The sequence below is a fragment of the Corvus moneduloides genome, chromosome 1 (genome assembly GCF_009650955.1).
Source record: "Corvus moneduloides isolate bCorMon1 chromosome 1, bCorMon1.pri, whole genome shotgun sequence".
Classification (NCBI taxonomy): domain Eukaryota; kingdom Metazoa; phylum Chordata; class Aves; order Passeriformes; family Corvidae; genus Corvus; species Corvus moneduloides.
The window spans coordinates 78,284,625-78,301,874 of record NC_045476.1 but is presented as its reverse complement, the minus strand read 5'-3'; the positions used below and the strand labels follow the sequence as shown (position 1 = coordinate 78,301,874).

The following is a 17,250-nucleotide window of genomic DNA, read 5'->3' as shown; positions in this document are numbered from 1 at the left end:
ACATGAACAGACTCAGTAAAAGTAGTTACTTAACACTCATACAACCTATTTTCTCCCTGAAACACTGTGTTAAGCCATCTGCTTGTTCAGTGGATCCCTTGTCATGCAATTAACTCCCCCTTCCAGTTTCTACAGCTTCCTGTATTTTCTACAATGCTTTGGGGTTTGTATGTTACAATCTCTAATCACAACTGCTGTACATCTCCGGATTTTGAAGGGAAGTTGCTTCCAGCAGAAAATTAAAGGTTGAACTCTTACCAGGAACTCTGGGCATGCTTAACTAATACTAAGCCACATAACATAACCTAATTAGGCCAATAGGTCTTCTTAAAAAAATCCACGACCTTGGTTCTTACACTGAGTCATTTTGGAGACCAGTTGAAACAGAGCCCTGAGTAATTCTTTAAGATCAACAGTGCATTTCTCAAAGTGGACTGGATCCTAACTACAACATTCACATAACCCCTACCACCTCACCTCAATTTTTTCTTCCCCCTCTTCTGTTTTCAAGACAAGACACAATTAGTGACCTCCAAAAAGTAGCCCATCTTAACAACACAGCCTCTTACATTTCTCAGAACTACTTTGTTTGTGTGTGGATTAGCTGTAACACATGCTGTATGCACATGGAATGCTCTACTGCTAATGTAAATTACTTTGCATGTAAACACAAAACGCAGGTAGGCCAAGCCACTAACTGTGCAATTCACAAGCACAGACTTCATACTCTCAAGCTTTTACATGCATAATAATTTCAATGCACTGAAATGTGAAACACCTTTAAGAAATGTGCCTCAAATCTAAAGTGTTTGCATTCCTGAGTCACTAGAAAGTAAAATTAAATTATTTTCTGGGTAGTTCTTAATCCCATGTTTCACTATGAAAACATGGTCACGTAACTTTACTAAAGCTATGCCTGTCTGGCACATCTTTTCCTGCACAGCCACGTCTATCTGGAGTGTGACGAAATACAATCTCCATCCACTACAACTGCATCACCAAATGTCCTCGGAGAGGATGCAAACCAGCAGGATGCAAATCCAGCTCAGAATGTTTTCATGAAGAGAGAAGCAGGCTTCAGCACAGCTGCGCCAAACTCGCTATGTCCACAAAAAGAAACGCTTCACTGGGTTTGTATCCTGCTACAGTCTCTCTCACAGAGATATGAAAATGCAATTTCACTATAAAAATAAATACACTGGAGTGAATAATTTCTTGCACTGGGCACATGACCATCTAATTTCATTGCTTTCAAAAAGCCACTGTACTAAGACCTAGGAAGCAGACAGTGTGTGGATTGCAGGACCCTGCTTCTCCTTCTCTTCTTTTCTTTCTAATTCACCTCAGCTTTCCTGGGAAGGGTTGCAATATGGTATCTGTGTCTCCCAGATGCCGAGCACCCTGTCTGAACAGGTAAGGACAGGGGCACCTCCCTCTACCGCTGCAAGACCCGTAAGGAGGCCTTGCAGCGGCAGCCAAGGCACAGGGAAAGGGGGACGCTTGAACTGTGATGAAGGAAGAGCTAAATCATCAACATGCATCCTCAAAGTAGCACAGAGATCTGTATGGTTTTGGGAGGAGCAGCACGTTTACTAGTCTTTCCCTTTGATAGAACAGAATTACTCTGCACCTGCTTTTTACAGGAAAGGCATTCACAGGAAGACATTTTGCCAATACCTGGAGTTTTGTGCTTTACAAAGCTAGAAAAATCCAGTCCAAAGACTAACAAAGTGTATGAGCACTATTCTAATCAAATTTATTTACATTGTACTTCTGATACACAACACCAGCTACCAAATACATCACCTGATAATTCAAAGAAACCTAATGAGCAGTTTGAGATTCCAGGTAGTCCACTGAAATTGCTACTCCTACAAACCTCTTCCTTCTTGATTTTTGGCTACAGAAGGTAATGTGCCAGCAATCTATCTCAGAACAGGAGCTGATGAACTGGGGGAATTTACAAAAAAAAAAAAGCAGTACAATACAGTTCATAAACCAGTCTGCTTACCAAATGAACATGTTTAGCAGTTTCCTTTTATACAGCACTAAAGAACTGCAACTTACATTTCTTCTGTTTATGATTTTTGTGGCTTAGACCCTTTCTTCTTCAGCCTAGGTGACTCCCAGTTCTCACTTTGAGAATATTCCAAGAATACTCAAGCTCTAGAGTCTAAACGCATGTATCCTGACACGAAAGACTAACTCCCACTTCCTAGGTGAACTACAACCAAACCACAATTCTGTTTTCAGATGAAGCTGATCTTCAAATGTACTGAAATAAGGCCAGCAATAAATTTGGGATTGGCTGGAAGAAGAATAGGAGTGGTCAGTCCTCTTTGTACTCATCTCCAAATGTTGACAGTTTTGTGGTTTTTTTCCTTTTTTTCTTTAGCAGTAAAGCTCAGCTGGTTTAAACAATTGCCTCAATGCTCACCAACACAGGAGAAAAGAGGAAGAGTTGATACAAGAAGCTGTTCCTTTTGGGCAGTTCAGTACCTTCAGAGCTTTGGCTTGTAGGTTTCTGCCTGCTCGGGGCTCCCAATGGAAAACACTCATGAGATCCACTGGAGGTCACAAAATGCTGCCAGGAACCAGATGCAGACAAGATGTACTAAAGAAGTAAAACAAACAACCCCCCAAACAAACTAACTGCTCTCTTACATTACTTTTCTTTTTTCTTGCCTGCAAATCTTGACACAATTGGAAAAGTGGCAAGAAAAGAAAATGTTAATGTGATCCTAGAGTAATTACTTAACCCGCAATATCACAACAGGTTTTAAAAGTCCTGTCAAGGATTTTCCTCTCTTGAAAAGGAAGAGGAATTTCACACAAAGAAGCTCAGAATTTCTGTCATGTGTGGCATTACTGAAACACTCAAAACCAGTTTCATCCACCTAGACAACTGCATGCATCCCTTCCACAGAATAAGCAAGCCTAGCTGAAATATAACAGGATCTGCACCTTATGCAGTATGATTTGATTTACAAAAGGGGGAAGCTGATACATCTCAAAAGTATGCAGCATATCACACCCATGACTTCAGACCCTCTTAAAGCAGTCCCTGGCTTTTGCTCAGACACGTGTCACGAAGGAAATGGAGAACAGAGGCTCCCAAACTGTGACGAAGGTCAGGACACTCAAAGAAGTGTATTGCACACTTCAGAGCTAGGAGTTGCCACCACCTCTAATACTAATTAATAGCAAAAAAAAAAAAAAAAAAAAAAGCCAATAACCTGAAAGAAAATTAATTGGACATGGCTATTCAATATCCTAGACTAGTTTTAAATGAACAGCGACTGTGCTGTAAGTTGGAAAAGGATATGCAGGGGCAAGAAAGTGGAAAATTAAGCCTATGTTTATGTACCACCAGAATACAAAGTGGAGTAACTTGCGAAGTTGCTGCAAGTTGCTAAATGCATCTTTTTAAAACAAGTAAATTTACATAAATCACTGATTTTCACTAGCCTATTTTTGGTAAGTCAAAAGCATCCATGTATTTTGGGTTTTTCCTCCATACATACATGTGTGAATGCACCTTCAAAACTTTTTCTTCAACCTTTTACTTTTCTCATTTTGCCACCAAGAAAAACATAGAACAAAGAGGGTGAGAGAAGGAAGCAGTGAAGAGGGATCTTTTTGTATTTTGCTTTTAAATTTAAAAAATAGGTCTAATACATTTCTTTTCATGAAAGTTTTCTGGTTTGGGAAAAAGCATTTTCCATTTGATTAATTCAGTCAACTAAGCATACGACAAATACCAGGAACAAATAGTTTTGGACCAAAGAGCCTGGCCTTTTGATTTCAGCTTTTTTTTTAAATGGGTATTTCTATACAAAGAAAGCCAATCGTCAGTTCTAAACAGACTTCAGAAGGTATGAAAATCAGATCCCCTGCACTGCGCTCCTGATCCACAGAATAGAGGAGCATCTAAGCCTCTGTGGGCCACATGCCATGGCTGCCTTTGTTCCCATTTGAGAGCACAGGACACAATTAGCATTTTCCAGCTTCTCCTCCCCACTGCCACTGTGGAATAATTAAGAGCTCGAATGAAGGTTTGAGCAGCAGGCCTCATAAATTACAAACACACAGCTATCCTTCTGTTTGATCCCAATCTTCCACAGGTCTCTAATGAGAGCCATGAACACCGTCTACTAATCATCTCGTCAGTAATGCAAATAACCATCTTGACCTCTCATCAAGTGTCTCTCCAGCTTAAACACTGTACCCTCAGACTGCACAGCCCTGGGTGCCAAAGCTGCCATGTCCCACTGAAAGAACCTCTGCACAACAACACTCCGTACCTCACACGGCCAGCTGAGCACAGCCACGCATCGGGAGCCAAAGCAATCCCTCAGCTACCATAAGGGCTCTCATCCATCCCTGGCTCTGCACCCACCGAAGAGCCAGGTACTGCAGAGGCAGGGATCTCGGATCTCACCGAGGAGGCGTTGTTCAGCTACAGCAACACATCTTCAGTCCCCCTAAAACAAAACATTGAATAAGCAACACAGCACTGGCCTGGCAACTAAAATATGGAAACATGACCTTGTTTAGTCCCCCCCAGCGCCATCACACCATGCTCTGGGGATGCCACAGCAGTGCTGTTATCCTGGACGGACCTCAGGCTCATCCTATGCCCCCAGGCCCATCTCCATCCCCATCTCCTGCTGCTGAATGGACCCTGATCCTGGTGCATCATTTGCCATGCCTGAGACTGTGGATGGAGCCTGTTAGAGCACTTTGAAATCAAAATGATAAGAAAGGCATTCTTCTGTGAAACATCATTACCACCCTGCCAGCGAAGTGTGAATTGCAAGAGCTTCCAAAATAAAAATAAATGTATTTGTATTAGTCCCTTACCCTTGGCATCAGGCCCATACTGCCAGTTCTCATAATATTTACATGGAAACTGCCATACAGAACAGTGCAGCAAACAAAAGGAAATTCTGTAAGAATCAGATCAAAACATACCAAACAGGGCTTGGTACCACAAAAGCAAAGACAAGCTTCACCTGGACAAGCAACCTGTAGCTGTAGTTACTGACGTTAACAGATCTACCACGGCAAAAGGAACAAAACAGGCTCCCAAGCATCTGCAAAATAGCATATTTCAGGTTTTCTTTTAAATAAATAGATTTGGAAAGTATTGCTAAGAGAAAAAAAAAAAAGTTTAAAGAACTTAAGTATTTAAATATTCCAAACAGTGCCAGCACTTCAGCACCTCTGGTCTTGCTGTGGCACAGCTCAGCCCCCACCAGCAGTTCCCTACCTCACTGGAAGGAGAATTGCTGGGCTTCCACTGCCACTCTCAGCAAATTTCTACTTTCTAAGCAGCAAGCGTCTGTACAACAGAAACCCTCCTATCAGCATTACCAGCTGTGCCCACAGCACAAAAAGCGCGAGCACGTACACTGCAAAATCTCAGTGTTTGTGTGTGTGTAAACAGTGCACTTCTGGAAAGGCAGAGAGAATATTTTCAGAGTAAACACTGCAAAGATTTTGTGTCCTTTAGGATGTCAGAAAGCCACTGTGATCCACTGCTCATCTTCCCCACTTACCGCCTGCTCAGCTAAGGCGCCTCTGGAACTCACAGGGATCACGACCACATCTCACAAGCCTGCTTTCCTGCCTGCGAGAATGGGAGGAACTTTTCCTCTTACAGCAGTCCAGCTCCTTGGTGTGCTACCCTCCCTAATGCTAGCTTACAGACATTAAAATACCAACCAGCTCCAGAGCAGGAAATGAAGTAAGAAGAACCAATTTCTAAACCTCACAACTGGGACTGCAGCTGCTGTCCCAGGAAGGTAAGTAGGGAGAAATGAGGGAGCTCCTCACAGCCCAGCTGGATCCCAGAAATCCTTCCAAAGGTATGAGAGAGATGGAGGAAACACACATGCTAAAGCATTGAGGCAGAAGACCATCTCTGCCCCAAATTATTAATTTTCAGAAACAGAGCAGCCCTCCAAGACCCCAAGGATACCTTCCCTTATGCAACTTCACCTGCAGCTGATGGAAAAGAAGGCTTGTTTGATGAAGATGCCAGGACTTTGAGACTGGGACTTTAATTTAAAGAGCTCACTCCTGAAAGGTGTCCCATTCTTGGATTTTGACTTGGGAGAAAGCAGGAGGCGGCAAGCAACAAGGCTGATGCTTTCTTCTCTTAACCACCTACGCAAGTACTTTTTCAAAACATGCAGAATTATGGCAAGTTATGTTTGAATTAAGGAGCCTGTGGGGAGAAGTTCTCAGTCACAGAGGAAAGAAAAGCTACGAAAAATACTACAAAGAAAATTGGTTTATTTAAAGCCTGAAGAAAAACAAAACTTAGAAGAGAGTGTTTTGGTCCAATCCTGGGTGAAGCATACTCAAGGAAAATGCCTGTCCGGAAGAAAACCTCATGCAGCACACAACTGCTACTTGCAGACTGAGCAGGAGGGCTTCATCAGCTGAAAAAGGATCTCCCTCAGGTTAAAGGCCAGCAGATATCAGTGCCCAAAGGCTGACATGCAGCATGGAGGACCCACACTGCTGGTCACCACAAGCCAGACAGCTCCATCATCCTCACTTCTTTCCATGGGGATGAAGGGCACACAGAGGAAAGTACAAGTCCAGAACCAAGGAATCCCTTAAAGGTTTGAGTACCTTGACACCACAGGTGCTTGCAAGAGCCTCTTTTTCCTCTAGCTGCATTAGGACAGTCTTTCAGATCTGATTTACTGTCTAGACACAGCATACTATCACACAGGACAAGTGAAGAAGACTGAGAGCAGCAGAGTGTGGAAAACAGACTGGCCCAATCTTTTTCTTTCTTTAAAAACAGTGCAGTGTGCAGCCCACATCAACATCCTCAAAAAAATGCTTGATCTGTCCTGCACCTCAGAAGCTGGCTGCTGAAAACAATCCAGAATACAATTAAAACATGGATTCTGATAACTTTCACTTCCCTCTGCAATTCTGTAATCATCTCATCCATCAATTTTGAAAGAACATTAATAGTGGCATCAGCTGGCTCTCCACCTCCTCTGCTGAGCCAGCTTTTTCCAAGCCCTGTCCCCTGCCTCTCAGCATCTGACCACAGATGCTGTGAGGAAGAGGAGAGGAGGGAGGCAAACCAGGGGTGGAGAGAGGCCAGCAGGGCACACCTAACATGGGGGTCACCCCACAGAGGAGTCGCTTCTTTCCCAGGGGAGCTATGGCAACTTACAGTGCCTGAAGGTCTGCCTAAACATGCTTTACTCCAAAAGAAAGCCACACACACAAAATAGAGGGAACAAGGTTCTATCAGGGATTAAGTGAAGTCTATCCAAGCTCAGACCAAATCCAAGGCTCACCACCACCTTCCAGGCTGGAGATGCCTAGGCCAGTGGTGTGCAGTGGTTTTTGTTGTTTATCCCGCCCCCCCCCCCCTTCCCCCACCTCTTAAAGATGTGTAGATGTCTCCATTGATACAAGCCACTTCTCACAGCAACCTTCCACAGGCTAGACAAAGTCCCTGGATCCCCAAGAACTTCCAGATAAGAGATGAAGACCAGTCCCATGTTCCTTTTAATTGTCTTTCCTTCTCAAATACATGAAGTTCAGCAATCAAATACTGACTCTTGGACTTACACACCGTGGCAACGCAAGGAGAAAAATCAGTTGGTGCTCGTTTTTAGCATCTGGCTTATTAATTATTTTGTAAAGGTGTACAATCCTTTGAGTCATCTGAAACTTTTTAAGACACTCTGACATTATTTTATTAATCGAGTTTGACATGGTTTATTACAGTGATCATGGCCATGATTTACATCACAAATTCCCAAGAACACAAGTCTGACTTTTAAATTATTACCATCCCAACCATTTCACTGCAGGTCAGCCTGGTCTGTTCCAAGACCTGATTTTGTTGGCAAGCACATTTTCCTTGCTGGTACATCCCCTTTTCTTCATCTAGTTAGATGAGGCAAAAAAATCCTAAAGTACATAAAGAAAGCCTATTGTTATGCTCATTTGAACACAATCAGAAATTGCCTGCTTCATCCTCTCTTGCTGCTGTGTGAGGTTGGTATTAACCACCCCCCATCCCCTGAGTAAAGATGCAGGAAGAGACCCACTGTAAATTGGTCAGAAGACTTGCAGACATCTAATGACTTGCTGGAACTACAGACATCACTCTTCTGGAAAGTGGCCAAGTTCACCGACTTGCATTTCAGCTGGAAACAGCCTCCAGAACCTGCACACTCTTTCTTGTACTATCATGTTGCTATTAATTTCCAGAAAATAATAAAAGCATGAGCAAGCAGGGTTCCTCACTATGAACTGATGCAATTTCAGTGTAATATTCAACCCCATAGAAGGTAGGTGGGATCAAGCAAGACTGCTGCCAACAAAACACTGAGGAACAGGGCAGAACACAACATATTCTTTAGATATAAGCTATGAACAGAGCTGGCCTAAAGCAGCCATTTCCCCATTGCTTGATCTCAAACGATCCCACAGTAATGGCTCTGGTCTAAACGTAAGGAAGATGAATCCTCTAAAATGCTTCAAAGGTATTTTCCTGGCTGGCCTTCATCTATAGTTTGAACAAGCAAAAAATTACAGACCTACACTGGAATCAAGATTGTACATAACCCTACCAGGCTATCTGGGACGTCTGGAAAATGTTACGTGCCACCAGAAACAACAGGCTAAAGTGATGTTACCCAAAAACATGGAGAGAAGCAGATGGTATTTGTTAGGGAAGCACAGAAACAGAGGGAAAGGAGGGAGGACTGCGGAGGGCGAGTTTAAGGGCATGACTAGGCTGCCACATAGTGAATAGCAGAACATACACAGCCAAGTCAAAGAGGACTTGGGAAGCACCACAACTCTGCCTACCCCATCCTTACCTGGGATCTGAGGGTATCTCAGTTCTGGGCTGCAAAGCCCCCCAGTACAGCACCAGATGACCTGCTGAGCATGTCATCCCACTCTAGCCACTGACCACCATCCATAGCCAAACCAGTGCTTCCCCAGCAGGCCCTTATCTCATGGGTTAGAAATAAATGCTACATCCCAAGGGTATGTGCTCTCTGGATGACGCAGGCCACTGCAGATTCATGTGACAATGCCTAATTTTTATTTCTCTCCTGCTTTTCCCTTTGTACAGTTATAAAATTACATTTAAACCTATGTTATTTTTTTAATACAAAGACTGCAAACTTGATCACTTCAAAATTAGGAAGTATCATAATGAAGACCAACCTCTGTATATATCTGCACTGTCTCTTTCTCCAATTCAATGACCACAAATCATTTGAGCCCTGCTTTCAAAAAAAACACAGTAAGGTTGTGTGATAAAAGCAACAGCTGTCCCTCAAACCCTGCCTCACTCAATGAGGGTCAGAAACATTTGTGAACAAAGCAATGCAGGAAGAAAGAGAGACAATCACCTTGCTTGAGGAAGTTGGACATACCACCTGCAGGCAGCAACTACCTCCTTCTTGGCTCCACACTCAACCTTTTAAGATGCTCACCAAGTCTCTGAAACTAGTTTTCTCTTCAGGTGACCCCTAATGGGGTGGTTCCACCCTCAAGTCAAGGCATTTAGGGCTAATCTACAGACACCAGCAGCTGAGGTCAGCTGTCCTTGTGCTTCCAGCAGATGAACTGCTACATCATGCCAGGTACTCTAGGATGAGTAGGAAATAAAATCACACCCAAGTATCTCTTTGACACAGCCAAAATTGAAGGTGTTTAAATCACCCGAGATTGATTTGCTCTTTGACTTCATTCCTCAGCTATGAAAACAAAGACAGTACCTGTACCTGAGATGCTGCAAGAATAACTTCCCCACCTGAGAAAAACCCCCCCAGGAAGGAATTAGCAACTGTTCAGCCAGCTCAAGGTCTGGGTAGGGTGTAAAATAAATAGACTTAGAGACACATGCAGAAAGTAAATGTGGGAAGAAAAAATGAATTATGCAGCAATTACCTATCCAGTGAAAAAGGGACTCTGTGAAAGGGAAAAAATGATGCAATTACAGAATTAAAGATTGTATCATAATGCAGATGCAAAGGGGAGTTCTGCAACATTAGTCCTGGAACTTCATTGCTTTTGGACACCTGATTTTGTAATGCCACTGTTCTCCTGATGTCATTATTTTGTAAGCACTTTAAATGCAACACAATTATGTGATCATATGTTTATATATTTTCATCATTAATAACATGTGGAACAACCGGCAGCCTGTGCTCCCAACATGATGGATGCCTCCAGCAGATGGCTGTGAACAACTCCCTTTCTTCCACCTTTATCTGAGGTAAAGAGCAGGGAGAGTAAAGGGAGAGTCTTTATACTTCAATTCCATGCACAAACATTTGGGGATTTTGGGGTTGTTTCAGAGGAGGAAACCAAGACCATTATCAATCAACTACTCTGAAACTGATTGTCACAAATCAGATTTTATGAACAGAGGTGCTGAGCAGCTGATGTGCTTTCCACAAGGTCAGAAGGAAAGCTCCCAATGCCTGTATCCCAAATGACCCCACTAAGAGCCTTCTGCCCTAGACACTGAATCCCTCCCACTTCCACATTAAAACTTGTTTAAGTGTAATTATTGCTCCTAACTGCAGGTCAGGGATGAAGCCCATCATGTCCAGGCTGTGTTTGCTGGTAGATGCAGTCAAGGAGCAACTTCGGGGAGAGTGTCATATAAAATACAACTGGAAAGCAAACATTACAGTTGTATGTATTCATCCGGCATGGTAATTGTTATATTGGGTCTTTTAAGTAAATTACCCTGCACACCTCCAACTTCAGGCCAATTGCCAACACCTTTCTCAGCGTCTGGGTCAGGCTGCTTTGTGAGGGAAAGCAGCTGCAATAGCAACAACCTAACTTGTTTTATTTGCAGATGGTATTAGCTGGCAAGAGGCAGTGCTGTTTGACAGCATGCTCCCTACACATGCTTCATGCTTTTTAAAAAAGTCTTACTTGCCTTTGTGTGTCCTCAGCTGCAAACACACACCATTTCTTTCTTTAAGTAGTATTTTCACCTTGTCTGTGGGGTGCTGGCAGCTACTACCACAAGCTTTACATGATCTTGTACCTAACAAAGCAAGTTTCACTTCTATCTTTCCCCATCATCAGAGAACAGAGCTTGCAAAACCTGGAGCTGTCAAGTCCCTGAGGTGCAGTCAGAGCCTGCAGTGTCCCAGGCACTCGGGTCATACCAGCTCTTCTCAGTGCACATCTTTTGGAAGAGCTCCACCATGGAAAATCCGCTGTGGTGATGGAAATATTGCAGTCCTTCCCTCTTGGCATGCAACCTGCTCAGTTCAGTTTAAAAGCTAAGAGAGAAAGCACTGCACCATCCCTAAACATATACAGGTAGCACAAGACAGTTAAGGAGAACAGGCAAAGAAGATACCACAGCAATGTTTTACCCCACATCTGCCTGCTTCAGGATTTCTGACACAGAAGCTTGGGTGACTGGCACCTTCAGAGGAGGGCCCTGCAATGCCTTGTCCAAGCCCAAGTGGACAATGCCAAGCTACCGGTGGCCAGAGATGGTGCTCATGGAGGGGAAAGGAAGGGAAGCAAGAGATGTTCTGCTTCACTGAGTGGCATATTCCTAATAGTGTAGAGAATTACAGCTGGATGCCAGAGATGCCCAGGCAGAGATTTTGTGTGCCGAAAGGGAATAGCATTTTGCATCACTGGCATGACTTGGGGCTCCACATCCTCGGTAAACCACAACAGGGAGCCAGCTCTACAGTTCCTCCCTTCACCTCACCTTGACAGGTGTGTCTGGTTTTACCTACATCTATATGGGTGTTTGAGATTTACCTTGGCCCTCTAAGGCGTCACACAGTATTTTGACATTAGAGCCTGACACTGGTGATCTCAGCAGGGCCATGCTCTGTGACCCAGGACAGCAGGTATACACTGCCTGACAACCAGCAGCAACAAAGAGGGCATCAAAATGTGCATTGGGTGAGGAATTGCATGTGCATCCCATAAATGCTCGGCACCTCTGACACTCCTATTTCTACTGTCACTGCTTGTCTTTTCCTTCAGTCCAAGTCTGGAAGAAATGTGCTCACCATATCAGCACAGCTATACTGTCTAGGATGGACACAGCCTGGGTGAGGGTAAGTTGCTTTTCTTAGTACACCAGTGTCCAGATTTTGGAGGCAGATCCTTCAAGACACCCATGCCAGATCAGCTGCATCTATACTGGGATGCTTAGCAACACACAAGCATGTCCCTGACATCTCACAGCACCACCTCAGCCCAAGTGCACACCTACCTGAAGTAATTCTGGGGAGAGGGAGAGATGTGAGGGAATCCAAGACTGGATTCACTCACAGAAGCTACTCTGGGAGAAATATACAGCACTGAATGTTATCAGTGTCAAATTATTACTGAATTCAACAGGATGGCACCAGTGAACACCCAGATTATCATACTGCCATTGCACATGTGCAAGTTTGCCCACGCACACACACCTCTGCCTAAGTCCTGCCCAGGGGGCACATTCCCCTCAGCTCCAATGCTCACCTTAGTTCAGCCCAAGGTGTCCTGGAGGTCAAAGAAAGCTATGGCTGTCAGCCCACAAGCCTTCCTAAATCTCAAGTGGCTTTATCTTGACAAACCAAAGGGTAGTCATGCCACAAAGAAGAGTAACAAAGAGGACACATCTGTGGAACATCTGTGTCCTCTGCCCTCCTGCCCCCACAGCTCCCTTCAATGCGACCTCACACCCACCCCTGCCCTGGATCCCACACATACCCTGCACATTGGCCAGGGCTACAGAGGCGCTGCGTGTTTGACCACCACACATGCAATGCCTGGCTGGCCAGCTGCCACCAGGCAGAACAGAGAGTAGCTGTAAGCAGTCTAGTTTTCATCAGAGAGCATTGCTTCAAAGATTTCCCAGCCACCCACTACTCTTAACAAACACAAGTGGGAAATTAGCGATCTTCCAGACTGCCAACCATTGGTGCAATCTGGTTGAAACTGGCCAAAGAGAAGACAAACAGCACTCATTTCCTGGGGAAACTAAGTTAAAATGAAGTAAAATAAAACCAGATGAAAACTATGATGTTTGATTAGTGGTGTTTCCATGTTCTGCTACATCTCAGGAAACAAAGCCTTGCCCAATCCAGCCTGTGAGCTGCATAGCACACAGTGCAGTTCAGCTCTGTAACTACCCAGATGTTATACATCTGGAGCAGGAAGGGGGAAATTTCAAACTTATTTACATCTGGGGGTTGCTCTGAAGGGGTAATTTCTGCAGCAGAAAAACAGACAGAGCAAGGGGATTTGCATCTGAAAGGGGTGAAATGCTTTGTCAGGGCTAAAGGACTGTTACTCAGATCTCAGTGTGAAAGCAGCTGAGGCTCATCTCTCCTTCTCCTGGAAATGAACTCATCCCAGAGACTTTAGCATCCTTCTCCTTGACACCCCCAGCGCCCCTTAACCCATGCTGTTGGTGCTTGGCCACCATCGGTGCCTTTGAGGCAGGGGGCAGCTCTGCTGCAGTCACACCAGCAAATGTTGAGCCCTGGACAGTCCCGGACACAGGGAGAGGCTGCACTGATGAGGGCTGGGAGGTTTTCCTCCAGCCCGGCTCGGTGTGACAGATCATGCTACAGAGCTACAGCAGTTCCAAGGGCTCCTCTGCTCCCCTCGCAGGGCACAGCACAGCAGGAGGAGACAACAGCGACAAAGCAAGAAGGCAACTCCAGACAGACTCAGAAACAGCTGTGGAATTTCTCTGAAGAGCTGCTTTCTGTGAAGGGGAGGAAAGCCCAGCCTCCCATCTGACTTCCAGCCCACCCACCCACCCACCGGACAGAGGCAAAGAATAAGAACAGGAGAAAATTTAAGGCATGGCAAGATCCCAGGCTCTGGAAATTAGTTTCCCACATTTGCACAAAAAGAGCACTCACACCCAAAATCTACTGCTTTGAACTCGGATTGCACACCATTTACTCAGCTGAATAACTACACTCAAGTCAGTGACATTACTTGCCTGAATATCTTCTACTTGATGTATGGAAAGGGGGCTGCAGAACTGGCTGACAAATAAATACAGGTATACAAAAGGCAGTGTAAGAACACTCTTCTTAGAAAGGCTGGATCCCTATGCCAGGTCCCAAAGTCAACAGCCATGTGACCAGAACCACAAACCACCAAGTCTTCGGTAGAGTCGTATCAACTGATCAGGGCATCATCTAGATCCATTCATACCTCTAGATTTGTATCCTCCAGGCCCCATCAACTGACTGGGGTCACAGTCTGAAGAATACTTCACTGAGTTAGAAAACTAAATTCTGCTTGAAAGGATGACTTGAGCATTTAGGAGTAAAAGCTTCATTAGCTTCCAGCAAGACTTCAAGCCCCAAGCACAAACTAATGCTCCATAAAACTCCAGTAGAGAAGCACCACTGCTCCTACTCTGCCAGTACTGGTCCCGGGTATGGTCAGCTGCTCTGGATGGAACCCAAACACGGTATGGCATGTGTTCTCAGCCCTATGCAAGGAAAAACGATGTGCCGTTCACACCGCGGAAAGCTTATGAGAGGCAGCCCTGAGCTTAAAATCTTTATGTGCAAGATTGCTTCCAAGTACCCCTCTAATTTCACTGCAGCAACTCACATGACTGAAGTTAAAACTGTGCTGAAGCCTCCATCGGACTGCAGCTGATGGAGTTCCTGATCTAGTTCATCGAGGGTCAAGGTGAGAACCCCAAACTGGAGCCAGGAACAAGTATGACAAAAACATATCCACGGATTTTGGCAAAACTGAAGGATCAAGTGAGTCCCTTGGGGAAGGGTGACCAACACCCAGAAGCATCTACCTGCTCATTCCCTGGGCACTGTGCTAAGCCCCAGCAGATCTTTGGATGAGAGGCTCATTCTGAGTTCTTGCAGTTGCATGTATAATATAAACACACTATATTAAGGCCAAAACAATATTTATTGTCTTCCTGGCATTTCTAATCTGAGTATCTCACAGCACTGTCCAGTACTCCCAAGAAGACTTCACAACACGCATATAAAACTTCCGTCAGGTGTGGTCCAACCAACTTTCTTCCCCTCCCAGAAAAGCAGCAAAGAAACAGGTATCGTTTTCATTTGTTTTCACATACCTGGCCAGCTGTCCAAACCCTCTGAGAGGCCTCACACCTTTGAGCCAGAGGCTTGAGCTTTTTTAACTGTACTGCCAGCTTGTGCATAGCGGGAATTCTCCACAGAACCCCGTCCCGACAGCCATGGGCACACCAGTGCCACGGCCAGCAACAGCACAAGGCTATCCCAGCTTTGCACTTCTCAGCCAGGACTACTTTTACGTTTCCCCTTTCATGAAGCTCGTAAGAATCTAAAATCCAGTCGCACGCTGTTACATAGCCAAGAACAGAGTTTTCAGCAGAAGGGTTTTTCCCACAATTGTTACTCTTGTCATCCCATAGGCTCTACAGACTCGCTGGGCATTTCAAAAAGGCCTGTGGTACAGAACGGCTGAGAACAGGACCTTCATACTCATCCTAAGCTGAAAGACTACAAATAATTTCCAACAGCCTAAATCAGCCAAAAAATCTAAGTAAATCTGTATCAAAAGCTCTCTAAAACGTACTAGGTGAAAACAAAAATAAAAAGCAAGCAAAAACAAACCACGGGCCGTATCGATGAGAAGCAGGAAGAGTTTCAGTGAGCAAACAAGCGCAGAGAAATTACTATGTTTACAGTTCAATTAATGGGACCTTATCAAAAGCCTGTTTGCTTTTTTGCTTTTTTTTTTTTTTTGCCTTAAGACACCTATTACACAAACACCCACTCTTAATGCCTCCCCGGCTGGCACCCTGGTGCACATATCCTAAGTGTATCCACATTTCAGGAGAAGCAGAGCTGCTCCCGGAGAAGTCCCTCCACCGGACGGCGTGTCGGAACAAAGCGCTTGGGTGACGGATATCGGCAGGGTCCGTAAATCACATTTTTGGCAGCTCGACCTCAGCTGGGAGACGGCATCTAATGCCGTAAGAAACTCTGAGTGCTGCCGCTCTGTAGAGCGGGGATCCTACCTGGGCAGGGGGCTTCACGCCTCTCCTCCAGGCTGGTTAAATAAAATAATTAAAGCCTTTTTCTAAAACCCCGGTGAGATGTCTGGCACTTAATGACAGCACCCGAGTTACGGCGTATCTTCTCCGCTAACTGCCGGCATAAGAAAGGGAAGGGAAATCAACCCAAAAAAAAAAAAAAAAAAAAAAAACCCAACGCAAAACCACCACCGAACCTCCCGCTGGAACAAAGATCCCCACCAAACCCCGTCTCTAAGTTATCTGAATTTACTTGCTCGCAAAGCACTCGGATAAGCCTCCTCCGCTCCGAACAGCACTGGTGCGATGCAGGCGCGACCCCGCCGGGTTTCGAAGTAACCTCGGCGCCCTCTCGGGACGCGGCGGCGGCCGCGGGCGCTGCTCGGCCGCTCACCTGCACCGCGCATCGCGCCGCGGCACCGCCCGGCGGGGCTCCGCTCTGCCGCGGCCACCCGAGCGCGCCGGGGCCGGCCGGGGCAGGCGCTTACGAAACCCGCGTCTGCCCCTCGCCCGGGCGGGAGGGAAGGAGGGAGGCGTGGCGGGGGGCATCCGCGCCCGCGGCGGCCCCGCTCCCCGCCGGGAAGAGGAGGAGGGAGAGGCGCCCCCGCCGCTGGATCCACCGCGCGCGAGCATCGCCCGCCGCCCCGGGGGGAGGCCGACAGGGGAGCCCCGCCGGCGGGCACCGGGCGCCCACTGACCTTGCCGCCATCCACCACCACCACCACCACCACCGCCGCCGCCGCCGCCGCCGCCGAGCCTGCCCGCGGGATGGCAGCCCCGCGCCCGCCGCCGCAGCCGGCGCCTTCGCCCCGGCAGCCGGCGCCGCCCCCCGTCCCCCCCGCCCCGCCGGGGTGCGGGGCCGAGCGAGGCGTGGCCGAGGCGCCGGGGAGCGCCGGAGCCGCCCCGGACCCCGGTGTGCCCCACCCCGCCCCAGCCGGAGCCGGTGCTGGCCGCTGCTGCGTCGCGGGCGAGGCTGCCCGGGGGGCCGGAGCGGGGCGGCCTCGCAGCAGCGGTAGCGGCGGACACCCCGTGCCCTGCACGGTGCACCCGGCCCCGCCAGCGGGGAGAGGGACGGTACAGCGGCCGAGGGCTTCCTCAGTACCGGGAAAGGGCTCTGCAGCTTTAAGCTGCAGCTCGTTGTGCCACCTGGCCCAGGGTGAGGGACAGCTGCACCTGAGCGC

At 46.6% G+C, this 17,250-nt stretch overlaps 1 protein-coding gene across 1 annotated transcript in view; it reads right to left on the bottom strand.

Annotated features, from left to right (window-relative positions):
• Positions 1–16,476, bottom strand: part of RNF152 (ring finger protein 152) — a 43,397-nt gene extending 26,921 nt beyond the window's left edge. The window contains exon 1 of the mRNA XM_032117193.1: positions 16,323–16,476. The gene's annotated coding sequence lies outside the window, so the exon portion shown is untranslated. The remainder of the gene's footprint in view (positions 1–16,322) is intronic.
• Between the last annotated feature and the right edge of the window lie 774 nt (positions 16,477–17,250).